General features: G+C 34.4%; 1 protein-coding gene, 1 long non-coding RNA gene and 1 pseudogene across 2 annotated transcripts in view; 2 read left to right on the top strand and 1 right to left on the bottom strand.

Moving 5' to 3' along the window:
• Window positions 1-15,721, top strand: part of LOC125662394 (uncharacterized) — a 1,158,266-nt gene that overhangs the window by 509,131 nt on the left and 633,414 nt on the right. The gene's annotated exons all lie outside the window — the stretch shown is intronic.
• Window positions 1-15,721, top strand: part of LOC125661714 (IgGFc-binding protein-like) — a 96,468-nt pseudogene that overhangs the window by 1,507 nt on the left and 79,240 nt on the right.
• Window positions 6,258-14,667, bottom strand: LOC130049090 (uncharacterized). Its single transcript, XR_008797610.1, has 2 exons — window positions 14,201-14,667; window positions 6,258-9,033 (listed from the first exon to the last, which is right to left on the bottom strand). It is a non-coding gene; the product is annotated as an uncharacterized LOC130049090 (long non-coding RNA).

The following is a 15,721-nucleotide window of genomic DNA, read 5'->3' as shown; positions in this document are numbered from 1 at the left end:
ATTATCACCTGAATAGAATTTGATATATGAAGTAATTCGATAAGCGAGAGCTTGTTCAAGGTAGGACACATTTTAAATCGAGGCAGCCTACGGAATTTGTTGATGTTACAGGGGTTTGAACAGTCTAGTTTTAAGTCAGCATTTCACAATTCTATAGTCCTTTTAACAATTTAATTTCCAAACACAAGCTATCATTAAGTCAAATGCTGGTCTGACGATTTTCATACCGGTTGTTACAATGTAGGATGCTCTTTACAAGTTTATTTCGAGTACGAATTACTCAGACTATCTGATTAAGATATAGGGCTCACAACAGGTGTTACCGGTCAATAAGAGATACTTTCTCTTCTTAGGAACCTGATTCCACCCTGGTATGTGTATGTACTGGGATATGTGATTGCTCTTCTTAAATGTTATTCTTTTATAGATTTATGAGATTGATCAATGCTCATTTACTAGGTTTCATATGCGATAAACGTTATCACGACATTTTCACTTGACGTCAATATATAATATTCGAAATGTAAGATGCATGTGTGATTATATTTCTATTGAGACTATTGGAAAATATATTACAGGGATTTTAACAGCCTCGCTTAAATGAGGATTTCACAAATTTTACAGTCGTTATATTTATCTAATTTGCAAATGCAAACTATCACCCGGTCGAATACACGTACTTTCTGACATGTTTCATAACAATTGTTATAGACTATCATTTAACACTGATTTGAACCACGGATTGCTTTGTTTACCTGATCAAGATAGAGGTCTTTTCCTCCTAGGCACCCGATTGAGCCTCTAGTGCTTTTAGACTGATGACTGTTCGTTATCTTTACCCTTTTATGCATACAATGTTGCACTACTTTATCAAAGGAGTGTAATAAGTATACCGTTTTACTGATCAAAATATAGGGCTTACAACGGATGTAGCCGGTCTTCAGGGATACTTACTCACCCTTGGCACCTGAATGTCCAGGGGCGGTGTTTGCTCAACTCTTAATTTTGTCGTCCTTATAGGAGTTGTGATATTGACCATTGTTCGTTATTTTCATCTTTTCATTCAAAGGTGTAACGTCAGTTTTGGAGCTCAAATTAAATTCCAAAGATGTTGTGCCCCATATATATATATTTCTAAGCTTTGTTTTACCTTTAGTATGAAATTAATCTTTTTGAGAGATTCAATGACATCGTGTTAGTATGGAAAATGTAGGATGATAAAACCATAATCGTATAAATCAATTACAAATGAAAGTTAATGTAACCTGCTGTCGATGTTCCACGGTATTTTAACTGTGGGATTAATACGCACAAACCGTTCTTGCTGATCAGTGCACTATATTTAAAAATTAATATGGATATGTACAAAGGAAATCTATATAGTCTGATTTAATATTTGCTATATTCAAGTAGTTGAATCGCTCGGCCAAGCTTGGCAATTGTATTTACTATTTCAACTCATCGGATAAAGCAAAAACAAAATCACACTATGTAAGTTATGCTATCTATTTCAAGTCAATTGCATTTGAATCTTATACTTCGTATGTCATCAGCTTAACTTGTTTAGGTAGATAAATGAATATTACTTATATTGATGCATTCACAATGTTTTTTTCTAAATCTCTAGATAAACTTGTTTTCATCTATGGTACATGTAACTTGAAGTGATGTTTTTGAAAAGTCAGTTTTAAAAAGACAATTGGATAAAACGTGAGGTTTTCAATCTGCAGATGACAACTTGTCAGGGCAGTGTCCATATACCATTGCCAGTAACAAGCGATCACATCTACTCAGAGGTAAATGGTCTATTTAATAACTTTTTATGATACAAGGAATCTCCTATATTTCTCAAGATTATATTCTCATGTAATTTAGTTAAATCGTATTATATTCTCGTGTAATTTAGTGAATTCGTATTATATTCTCATGTAATTTAGTTAAATCGTATTATATTCTCATGTAATTTAATTAAATCGTATTATATTTTTATGTAATTTAGTTAAATCGTATTGACCAAGAAGCATTTGAAAAATCATATTGTTACATATGGAAAACAGCAACCACGCCTTTGGAGTTTTATCTAGGAACGGGAAACAATAGTTGACAACCTATCACATGCGTACAGATTGTGTGCATACGGTTCACAGTAGACTGGTGTTTGCCACCGTCAAATCAAGATCGGATGTGACCTTTAAAATAAACTTTTTGAGCCATGGAAAGCGTTGGTGGTCCGAAAACAAATACTTTAGGGAACCATGTACATGTATAGGTCAACATTTGTTGTATTTCACCTACAGCTGGTGACAATTCAGTGTGGGAGAAAAGTTCTCGAATGGGACGTAAAACAATATACATGTACACACAGACAAATATATCAAAGAAACATTCCATCACAAGCGAACGCTGATACGTCTCCAGTATTGCATTTTGATGTTCGGAGCCTCAGAATAAAGAAAACAATGACTTCTTAAAATTAAATAATTGAATTCAATTCGAAATCCTCCAAATACATTGGAAAAGACTCTGAAACTGGACATACTACTGAGTGGTCTAATGTTTGCAGGGATATATAGATATTACAAATTTTGCTCACCTAGCTATATATCGCTAGCAACAGTTGCCTTAACGATACAAACTCTTCATTTTAAACGCAAACTTACCATGAAAACGTTCTACTATTATCCGAAGTTACAATTTGTGTAAATTTTGTTTTAGCTGAAAACAGACTACAAATCCGATGTTTTCACCCATGCCGATACCAACACAGATACAAAAAAGAAGGATAAGCTGTGGAAGGGTTCTGCCCTAGCACTCTTTGTTGTTCTAGTTATCACCATCGGCATACTGTCATCATTTATCAGCCTACAGAACCAGGAACATCAAGACAATGGGGAAAAGGGTATCAGAATTTTGCATGAATTACATCTGAAACGTCATATGCCATATACAATGCATATAACACACATACACTTAAACACACACACACACACACACACACACATACGTGTAACGCGTGTCAAATGAACACCTTAACTCCCCACCTGCAACTGAACACTTCTACAGTTATTGGTATTTTAGTACGAAAATTTACTATTTGGTACTAAAAACAACATAGAAGACATTGCTGCGGTCGAAATTTGTGAAATATAGTTTTATTCACTCCTTGAATTTTTGCTTATCAAGTGAACACTTTCCTTTACACACTGTCAATTGAACACTTTCCTTTACACACAGGCAATTGAACACTTTCCTTTACACACGGTCAATTGAACACTTTCCTTTACACACGGTCAATTGAACACTTTCCTTTACACACAGGCAATTGAACACTCTGAAACACGCGGCCAGTTAAACACTCTGATACACACGGGCAATCAAACACTTTGAAACATCCAAACAATCATTCTCACCACGCTAAATACATAAGGCCAATCTCTAAAACTTACAAAAAAGTGTGAAACGATTACATAAATGGAAATTGGGATGGGATAGACAGGGAATCCACACATTTCGTTGAAATTATCGCCTTAAGAAAATCAACAACAAAAAAGGGGGGGGGGGGATAGTATTGATTGGATGATTGATTGCTTATATAATTTACGTCCCGTCGAGAATATTTTATTCATATTGAGACGTAACCAGCTTTAAGCGGAGTACCTATCCAATGTATCCATAGGGTTCAAGGTCATAGCAGTGAGGGTTCTTTGAAATATCGTGCGAACACCTACTACATGTACGACCAGGGATCTACGTTTATAAGGTCACATCTAAAAGATCCGTGATTCTCACTTCTAAATGTCGAGCGTTTGGCGAAGGAGCAATCACTACCAATTTCAACGTCTTAAAATTGGGTTTGCGAATGAACGGTGCTTGAACTCACGACCTCCCGGTTACGAAGCGAACTCTCTACCATTGAGCTACCGCGACCGGTCGGGGGAGGGGTAGTAGTGTCCATAATGATAACTTTAATTGTAATAATAACTTATAATAATTATCATTATATATATATATATAATATATATATAAAACACTAAATAATCACAACTAGGTACTGAAAATTTTCGCCCCAGCCCGGGGTCGAACCAGCGACGTACGGCACCCACCGCCAAGCAAGATTGTCAAACCAGTGCGTAAGTCCACTCGGCCACAACGATTTCCCTGAGATATATATATATATATATATATATATATATATATATACTTCTATGATTATAGACTCCCTCGTTTGTCAATACATGCTGTACGAGCCAGACTCGGTAGTAATTCAACCAAAAAGTATGATAAATAAAATCAAAATTCTGTATAATGCAGTGCCTAAAAGATCTAAAAACAAGTATTAATAATTATATACATTTTTTGTATTACTTTTAAGTTTTTTGTTGACTTTTGATATAGATAAAAATTAGATATCTTTGTAAAAAAAAAAATGTTACGCGATATCTTAATTCCACTCCAAAAGGTAACATTTTCATGAACATTCTGTGTAAATGTAACTACATAGATGTGGCCTTACAGAAAACTTTAATCAAACGTTGCAAAAACCATAAATTGTTTGAAAATCCGGTGTATAACACCAGTTTATATAACTTCAGAATCAGGATTTGCTCCAGATTCCTTCATATACTGTTACAAAAATATCTACATGTTTATGATATGTACATGGAAATTATGTCAATTTTGACTATCATCTCACTTTGAAATATGAGGACAAAATTGTAATAGAAAACCCCCAAAAATCACGATTTTCCTTCATCTTAGATATTTTTGTTTAGAGATTTCGTGCTTTAGGCACTCATTACGTCCTCCCCTTGGATAATTCCTGGTTTCGCTCCCGCCACATGCCAACAACTAAATATCCGCTAAACGTGTTGGACCCCCCCCCCCCCCCTCCCACTAAACACGTCTGAAACACACTGAGGACAGGGATGACCAAATTCAAGGGAATACATTACTTTCTGTTTTTGTTCAAAAACTGGACGTGTCCTCTCATGACTTTTGTAATACAAATTCACCAGGATGATTTTTAAAATCTTAATGTTTTACATAAGCTCAAATAATTGAAGTCCAATAATATCCATGTGGTGGAAATATTGCTTGCAAAAATTAATTTAGAGCTCTGTATGAATGACTTGATTATCTCTTTTAATTCAATAGATCTTTTTAATTATATATACAGAGCTATTTCATAAGTAATTAATGCGCACATCGTTGTTTTGTTTTTAAAAAGAGAGCAACAATTCAATTAAAGAAATCATTCATTCAGTTGTGGATATGTCGAATTAATTAAGGATTATATCTCAATTAGATAATTACTCTCACTAACATAATTATTGCACGCATCAATTTAATTAATGATATCATTAATTCAATAGAAGAGAGCAATAATCCATTTATTGCGCACATTAAGTGATGTTAGCATTAATGAATTATTGCTCTCTTCAATTGAATTGTAGCATGCATTAATTCTATTGTTGGTATCATTAAATTATAATTCATTTGAGGAGAGCAACAATTAAGTTATTGTGTGCATCAATTCAGCGGAATAAATAATGATATCAATAATTCAATTCAAATGAAGATATCATTAATTATTTGAAGAGATATTTGATTGCAATGTTGCGTGCATGAAATGAATTAATAATATCTTCAAATAATTAAAGATATCTTCAAATATCTGAGTTTGTTATTTTGGCGCTCCATAGATCTAAAACTATTCCTAGTGGATTCCAGTGCTTTCTGACTCAAGACATCATACCAGTTCTTGCCACAAATGAATCTCACCATACAAGTGATCTAGCCACCTCTCTTTTAATCTCTTCATAGTATTCATATACGTAAGAGGATTTTTCTCCTTGAAAAGGTGATATTTAAAAATTTGTCACTCTTTAAGGAATTTTATGATCCCCTAATAGTATGTACATGTACCATGATAATTTCTGAACTGTTCGGTGAAAATGTTGACAATCAAGAATCAGTCACTGGTTATTCATGTGAAATTTAGCTATCTCATATGAATAAACTCTTGATTATTTTACTACAATGTACCATATTAACCAATTTCGGAAATAATTCCTTATTTGTCTTAAATTTTAATTTGATATAAAGATCGAGCAAACTGAAACAATAAACCAAAGTTCACATTGAATACCAGTGAGACAATCATATACAAATATCAAATTCATATATTATAGAATTCATTAAGATATTTGAATTATTCTAATCTTTTAATGTTTCATGGTAGCAATGAAAACAGCAGGTCTTTTATTCTCAGTCATATATTTTATTATATAACAGGGGATATTACATGTACAATTAGTAAATATATATACATCATATATGTAATTGCATGTGCGAGAAAAATGTATACATACATACATAAGTAATTCAACCACAGACATATCCATAAATTTACATTTAATACATTGAATGAATTGAATATGTCCTTTGATTAAATAATCAACAAAGATGGATCCATATGATAATACATGTATTTGTAAAAGAAAAAAAGGAGTTCCATTTCTCATACAAATGATATAGGTAGAAATATCAAAATCAACAAGAGGCCCATGGGCCACATCGCTCACCTGAGTCATCTTGGCCCTGCTGTTTTGATTTTTAAATGCTATTTTATCAATCTTTATTCTCATGAATAATGTGACCCAAACCTAGCTCTAAAGAACACAACATTACTAAAATGAAATCATATAAGACAAAGATATGACTAGCATGATATTGCTGTTCTGGATAAGACCAAGGTAAAAAGTCGTAGGTCTTGGTATGATATGAAAGACCTTGCCATAAGTAATCAATATACAAAACATAAAAGCCCTATCTAAAATAGTCCTGGATATACTTAATACGTTATACTTTCTTAAAAGTATGTCAAACTCAGAGTTCAGGGTCACAAGGTCAAATAACATAATATGATTGATTGTTTTAACTGTTTTCCACCACACTCAACAATTTTTCAGTTATCTGGTGGTGCCCAGTTTTTATTGGTGGAAGAGAGAACCCAGATACAATGTACCTGGGAAGAGACCACCGACCTTCCGAGAGTAAACTGGGAAACTTTCTCAATTACCGGTGCGAGCAGGATTCAAACCCGCGCCAACCAGAGGTGAGAGGCTCCTCAACAAGATGAAAGGTTTTATCATAAGAAATTCATAATATATAATATATATGAAAGATCTACCTTAAACACAATGTAGTTCAGGACATACTGAATAGGTCAGATTTGTTTTGCCATAAAAATTGTATATACAAGATATGAAAGACCTAGCTTAAATAGTTCAAGAGATATCTTTAAAGAATTTTCCTTTATATCAGCTAGCATATAAAACTTTGACCCCCTATTGTTACCACACCATAACTCCCGGGGAAATGATTTGAACAAACTTGAATATGCACTATGTCAAGAAGGTTTAATGTAAATTTGTGTGCTTCATACTAAATTTGAAAAGAATTCCGTTATTTGAATCGTAGATTGATCGCTGTGCGGTATCTTCATCTTTCAGTTATAGAATTTAGTTAAAAATGTTCAATTGTTAATGTCGACGGACTACAACAGATGCAGATCAATAGCAATATGTCATCTGAGTTTACTCAAGTGACCTAAAATTGTATAATTTTTCTAAAGCTTTTGAAAATTGATAATGCTATAAAAGCCTAGTCTGATCCCTTACACCCCATTTCAATAGTTAAGCGTAAAAACAGACTGGTGGGGATGGGGACCAAACTTAAGAAAGCTGTGAGATTAGTTCAATATTCAAACCTACAGTATTTGAATAATAAGTATTTAACCCAACTGGGATGATTTCATCCTAAATATTTCACTAAAAATATTTGTGAGGATATTAGTTCACACAGACATTATGTTTCAAAATGAGTATGAGTATGGAAATGAACTGGGGTTCAAATTGACTGGCTACTTAACATGGCTACATCAACAAAGAAATTGAAATCACTTGAAGCTGTTTTGGGGTTATATGTGGGTTTAGAAAATATTTGAAAGTATGTTTGGAAACAAGTATAGTGGAAAATATGTTGGGAATTATTTAATATTAAATTCATGAGACAGCGATGCAGGAATGCAGTGATAGAGGGACTTAAACATGCACTTTTTTTCTCTGCCATAAATTGAAGTTTTTTTTATAAGGGGTTCATCTGAAGCTCTCTTTTCAAAGAGCTACGGTTCTGCATCTAGTTTTTGAGGAGAAGATTTTAAAAGATTTTCCTTGTATATATTTCACATGTAAAACTTAAATCCCCTATTGTGACCCCCACCCTACCCCTGTGAGCTTTTTACAAACTTGAATATGCACTATATATGAATGTAAAACTTTGATTCTCTATTGTGACCCCACCCTACCCCCAGAGACCATGATTTGCACAAAACAGGAACCTTTCGTGTGAATTCAACTTTCCTGGTCCAGTGGTTCTTGAAAAGGTTTTTTAAATGACCCCACCCTATTTTTGCATTTCCATGATTATTTCCTTTTTGAAGGGTGCATGACCCTTTATATGAACAAACTTGAATACCCTTTATCTATTGATGATGCATACCAAGTTTGATTGAAACTGGCCCAGTGGTTCACTCTGGAGAAGAAAATGAAAATGTGAAAAGTTTATAAACAGACAGACGACAGGCAAAGGTGATCAGAAAAGCTCACTTGAGCCTTTGGCTCAGGTGAGCCAAAAAAGTATACAAACATGTTTAATGTTAAACTTGTTTGTTTTATTGCTAAACAGCTCCATTGCCAGCATCTACCCTTACTGAGCTTCCAGTGTCAGACCTTGATATCAATCATCATCACTCATTTTGACTATCCAGGCCAAATTAATCTTTTTGCAAGGGTGAGGCCTGGCTGTCCTGTCGAGGTTGAAGTTTGTACTTCCACACTTGGCGACCCAGTGGATTGATCCTATCCAATCCTGTAAACTCTAGGTCTTGTTCTAGGATCTCATCCCATGTCAGCTTTGGTCTACCTATGAAGTTTTTTTCTGTTGATAATGATGCATAACATTCTGACAAATCTGCAAAAATATTTAGAGAAGTGATTAGTAAAAGGTCTTCATAGAAATAGCAATAAATGTATAAATAGATAAAAATCATAATTTCTATTTCTACAAAGTAAGTGTTTATCAAATGATCAGCTGTAAATTACCTAGGCTGTGTCAAGCTGAATGAGCTAGTTTGTGCAGAACGAACAAAAATTACACCAAACACAGCGACACCTTTTGGAAATTTTATTTTTACAAACTTGAATCTGCACTACAGAGCTGTATGTCAGGAAGCTTTCATGTAAATGTAAACTGCTCTGGCCTAATGGTTCTTGAAAATTCTCTATACTTATTTGAATGTAAAACTTTGATCTCCTATTGTGGCCTCGGCCAACCTTCCCTGGGAGGCATGATTATGACAAACTTGAATCTGCACTATTTCAGGAAGCCTTTACGTAAATTTGTATTTTACTGGCCTTGTTATTTTCCTACTTCTTGTGAAGATTTTCCCTATATATTTGTACATGTAAAACTTTGATCACCTAGTGTGGCCCTATTCTACTCCAGGGGGTCATGATTTGAACAAACTTCAATCTACACTTGTCCGGAAGCTTTCATGTAACTTTCACATCATCTGGCCCAGTGGTTCTTTAGAAGAAGATTTTTAAATGACCCCACCCTATTTTTGCAATTTTGTAATTAGATCTTCCCTTTGAAAGGGGGTGTGGCCCTTTATTTGAACAAACTTGAAAGCCCTTCACCAAGGATGCTTTTTGTCAAGTTAGGTTGAAATTGGCCCAGTGGTTCTTGAGAAGAAGTCAGAAATGTGAAAGTTTACAGACAGACGGACAACAGGGAAAAAGAATGTTCAACTTCAGTGTTACATGAAAATGTACTTCAAAATCACTCAACAACAATTATAATATTGCTGTATGGAAATTTTCTGTCCAAAGAAAACAATGTAAAAAAAATGATGTAATCTACACTCTACAGCAACATGTGAGAATAATGAACGTGAAATATATATTCTGAAAAAAAAAAACAAGAGATGTTTGTAAAACACATATGCCCCCCATGGTGCAAAATTGAAAAGGGTTATACACACACCTCATTTAATTGATAGTATTATCATCAATTCAAAATATTGAGCAGACAATATCTTCCTATGTCAAGAGTGAATTGACCATGTGACCTAAAATTCAATAGGGGTCACCTACTCCTTATGCTGTACCAGTGTACCAAGTTTGGTACGTGTCAATCAAACAAATAATTCTTAAAATATAGGAGACAATATATTACTATGTCCAGTTCAACTTTTGACTTTTGACCTCAAAATCAATATGGGTCATCCTCTCCTAAAGATGTACCAGTGTACTAAGTTTGATGTCTGTCAAGTAAAAGGGTTATCAAGATATTGAGTGGACAGTATATTACTATGTCCAGTTTGACCCTTGACCTTTGACCATAAAATCAATAGGAGTCATCTTCTCCTGAATATACACCAGTGTACTATTTAAAGTTTGATGTCTGTCAAGCAAAGGGTTCTGAAGATATTGAGCAGACAGTATATTCCAATGTCCAGGTTGACCCTTGATCTTTAAACATGTGACCTCAAAATCAATAGGGATCATCTTCTCCTGAAGATGTACCAGTGTACCAAGTTTGATGTCTGTCAAGCAAAGGGTTCTCAAGATATTGAACGGACAGTATATTCCTATGTCCAGTTTGACCCTTGACCTTTGCTCATGTGACCTCAAAATCATTAAGGGTCATCTTCTCCTGAAGATGTACCAGTGTAACAAGTTTGATGTCTGTCAGGCAAAGGGTTCTCAAGATATTAAACGGACAATATATTCCTATGTCCAGTGTGACCCTTGACCTTTGACCATGTGACCTCAAAATCAATAGGGGTCATCTTCTTCTGAAGATGTACTGGTGTACCAAGTTTGATGTCTGTCAAGCAAAGGGTTCTCTAGACATTGAATGGTCAGTATATTCCCATGCGCAGTTTGACCCTTGACCTTTGACCATATGACCTTAAAATCAATAGGGGTCATCTACTTCTTAGGATGTACCAGTGTGCCAAGTTTGATGTCTTTCAAGCAAAGGGTTCTCAAGATATTGAGCGGACATTATATTCCTATGTCCAGAGTAGATTGACCCTTGACCTTTGACCTGAAAAACAATAAGGATCCTCTTCTACTCATAACTAACCAGGGTTTGACACTAAGGCACGTCCGACCGACCGAGTCTACTAAATGATAGGTCCGGTCGGGTAAAATGTCGATTTACTAGTCCGACTGGTCATGTTGATAAAATAAACAAGAAACTTTATTTTAAACCATAAGATATCTTATTTTTAACTTTAAAAAATAACTGTAAAGAGTTTGCGAGCAATTTTGAACCGCGTGATGACAAAATCTCTATTTTTAGTTCGAATACATAGTCGCTGTCGGAAGTGATGTTTTACGACATTTACTCTGTTAATGGGTGTCAAGTTATATTTCGGATAAATATATATAAACTGAATTTATTTTCATTTGAAAAAAAACCCAGTTTATTTTAATTGAATATAAGAAAGTGTCTATCACAGGGATCGAAATTAACTTTTTTCACCACTAGCAAATTTTAGCTAGTGGATTATTTTCCAACTAGCAAAATTGAGCTTTTACTAGCATTTTTCAATCGATTACTGTTTTACATGAATTTAAGAAAACAAGCATGTCTCTTTATCAAAATTTTGGGAAAATCTTTTAAAATCTCCTTTAAAGTGCAATAATAAAAATAAGATTGCGAATTCTTTCATTTAAAATTCAATGAATTATCAGACAACATACATGGTGCGGGTCATATGGTACACTTGTGCGGCGTACTCGCTGTCCAGAGATCTACCACCTATTAACAGCATCATGTGGATTGAAATCTTGAAGACTGTTTGCGCCAATTTAAACTATATGTTCAAAACTTTTGGAAATTTCATCTAAAAAAATTCTAGTTGAAAAGAAAACCCCGCGAACTCGAAGTGTTTGACTATAGAGTACAGAAGGACACCGCGTGAAATGGTGACACACTGTCATGTGTTGTTTTATATAGACACGGACGAGATCAATATGCTTGCTATTTAAATCAGACGTCTCTGAGACATCCGAAGTGTGTATGAAGTAGGCCATCGACTGAGATGACCTTGGCCTTAGTTATTTATTCGATCCACGTTTACTTTTTCAATACTTGTATATTCATTCTGTAAAGAGTTTCTATGCACAAGACAAGATTATTGTAAACTTCAAAGTACAGCCAATAAACCGAGGAAATCCAGGAAAAAGATTGGGGTTTTTTCACTCGAAAAAAGTTGCGATCACTTGTGATTTTTTACTCGCAAATTCAATTTTTAACTCGCATTTAGCGAGTATTTCCCCTTAATTTCGTTGCCTGTATCAAATGAATAAATTAAATCGTAAATAGCCATTTTTCGTTGTTGACACATGTGCGGGAATGTCTCGACTTCTCGTCCTCAAGGAAGGATGTTCCGAGAAAAAAAAAGGAGTAGATTGGGAAGTTTGAAAATAAAAGCACCAAATTGAATGACGAGACTAAAGATGTTTTTGAGACAATTAAGTATGTTTTAGTTTAAACTTAACGTTTGTCATTTGAATTAAGTACTTAAATATGGAGAAACCATCAGGGTTTCTTTTCTCTGGAAAGTTGGTCAGGGCTAGTGGATGTAAGGTCAGGTCTAGTAAATATTATTTGAAGTAGTCCGACTGGTCTAGTGCTCAAGAAAGTAAATGTCAAACCCTGCTAACCCACATATGAAATATCATTATCATCAAGTGAATGGTTCTCAAGATATTGAGCGGACAACACATGGTCTACAGACCGACCGACAGACCGACCAACAGGTGCAAAACAATATGCCCCCTCTTTTTCAAAGGGGGGCATAAAAATAAACTCCAACCACCTGTCCATTTTTATTTCCAAACAAAGATGAAAATCTAAAAAATAATTTTATGACTAGTAGGGCTGTGCGGTGCACCGAAAATTTCGGTGCACCGCGATTCATACCATTCGATTCGATGCACCGATTACAAATTCCGGATTTCGGTTCGGTTCGGTTTAGATTTTACTTACACCAAAACAACAAATATGGCGTCCGAGTGATGTTGAAAACATGTGGTTTTTTATGCAACGGAGATTTAAATCACTACTGTGTTAAGAGTTAGCATTTTCACCACTCAGATACCAACAGAATATGGTCCGTAAGATCATTGCAGTTTATCTTTACATGACATATAGCATTTCTGTCAGTGGTGGAGTGAAATCAACATCGTAGGTAATGACACAGATTTGACAGTTAACATGAGAGAAGTAAATCAATAAAGGAGAGATTTTCAAAGACTCTCAATTGATAGAATTGTTGAATTTTTGCATATCAATGAAAACAATATTATATACATTTTAGATTCACTATAGATTTGTTTAATAATCCAAAACTTATGCAGCACATTAATATAACAAATTTTGATAGACTGTCAGTGTTTTCTTTTTTCTATCAAAGTTATAAAATGTCATTATGAATAGATATGATGTTTACAAATGACAACATATAGTTATATAACTTGAATTAAATCAAATCAAATATGCTACTCATTAAAATTGTTAATTTTTGTGGTGTCATTAGATAAATTGGACCTAACATGAACCGAATCGAAAATAACCGAACCGTGCTGTTCTGAATCGAAACCGAACCGAATCGAGCTAACCCTGAATCGTCCCAGCCCTAATGACTAGGCCAAAATAAAAAATGTGTTTGTTTCAGGTCGCTTGCCCGACCCTAAATATATCCACCGACCCTATTAATTTTTTTCAATTTTCCGATTTCAATTCATCGATATACGAACTATTACCCGAAATGCCAAGACATCTATAATTGTAATATTAAAACTCCATCACATACTGTGTATTTTGTCAATTAAACATTGTGCTCTGAACCCATTTTTTATCTGTTAAACACATTATATTACAACTTTAACTATAAAATTTTCATTGATTCGAAGGCACTTATTTATTTTTATAAAAAAAAATATTTTAAAAAAAAATAAAATAAACCTACCTACCAACCCTTTTTTTAAAAATCAGAGGCGACCTAAAACAAACATTTTTTTTTTGGCCCTATGTGGCCTAAAATATTTTGTATACTTACTAATTTCAAAACTCGAAAGGAAATGTTATCCATGTGAAGCCATCTTGCTCTGTTCATCCTCTGGGGAAGACAATTAATTCTTTGATTTTGCAGTTTGTGTCATGACTACACCATGATATCTTCTAATCTCGTCATACTATCAGAAAGTAATTTTGGCAGTTGGCAAGTGTATCAATGGTGTTACTTCTTCATGATCAGATCTTCTATACTGTGTCATATTCAGCATAAAGTAACAATTAAGGGCTATCATCTAGTTCTGAGGTACTGAGGAAGGGCTGTTTTTCTCAACACATAGCCTTTCTTCTGGTATTCTTAGGGATACTTTATTCATCTTTTAATTACATTTCCTTCTTGGAGATTAAAAGTTGAAGACCACTGAAAGAAAAAGAAGTGATTTAATGAATTCCATGTAGTTTATCGAATGTGCTGACCAGAATATTATCTAACTGTAGCCCCCCCACCCCCACCCCCCCCACCCCAAGCATGCAATGTCATACATGTATCTGAAATCAATACTTATAAAAATTAATTAAAATTAAAATCTTCAAATATACAATCTTGTTACACATCTCCTATATTTTTCACTTACGATAACTCTGAATTTTTAATAAGTGCGTCCTTTTGTCCACAAACTTTTAATAACCCCTCATAAACAATTTACAAATATGATATCAGAAATAATAATCTAAAAAATTATCCTGTTGTTCATAGATGCATGCCATCAACATTAAGAGTATAACAAATAACAAAAGCTCTCCTGACATTGTGCCATTCTGAAAGAAATCAGGTGCTTATACCCCCAAAGGCAGGGGGGTAACCCAGAATTGTGTCTAGAGAGCAGAATAATATATTTATGGAATTAACCAAAAAATTAGTAATAATTTTTTTTTAGCTATGAATTCATGTTAAATAAAGTGCACCGCCATGGCACATGATACGCCCGTCACATATTGTTAACAGTATAGATAGTACCCATTAAAACATTTTTTTTTTATATCACCTTAATTAAATGTCACAGTGACCTTAAAGTAGGATGCGACACACCTTCTACTTAAGATGCATTAGTTGACCAATTTTGGTGATTCTAGGTCTAATAGTTTTCAAGTTATGAGCCGGACAAGTTTTTGCCATATATTGCCATATCTTCTTAATGAAAAGTCACAGTGACCTGGTTTTAATGTGCGACACACCTTCTACCCAAGATGTATCTACAGACAAAGTTTGATGATTCTAGGCCTTGTAGTATTTAAGTTACGAGTCAGACACGAAAAAGCTAACAGACAGACGGACAGACACGCCATACCATAATACGTCCCGTCTTAAGACGGGCGTATAAAAATTGGTCATGGTAGCTCAGTGGTAACAGTCTTCGACATTAACCAGTGGCCTGATGCCCGAGGCCAGTAAAATCGGGATCGGGCTTCTTAAAATATTAAACCCTGGAGTCCGATGGGCCTGTAAATGTTTTCTTATATGTTCTGTATATATTACAAATAAAGCGTGAGATTGACTCAGACTAAA

The sequence above is a fragment of the Ostrea edulis genome, chromosome 8, assembly GCF_947568905.1.
Source record: "Ostrea edulis chromosome 8, xbOstEdul1.1, whole genome shotgun sequence".
Lineage (NCBI taxonomy): Eukaryota > Metazoa > Mollusca > Bivalvia > Ostreida > Ostreidae > Ostrea > Ostrea edulis.
The sequence above is the reverse complement of the archived record's forward strand: the minus strand, read 5'-3'. Positions and strand labels throughout refer to the sequence as shown.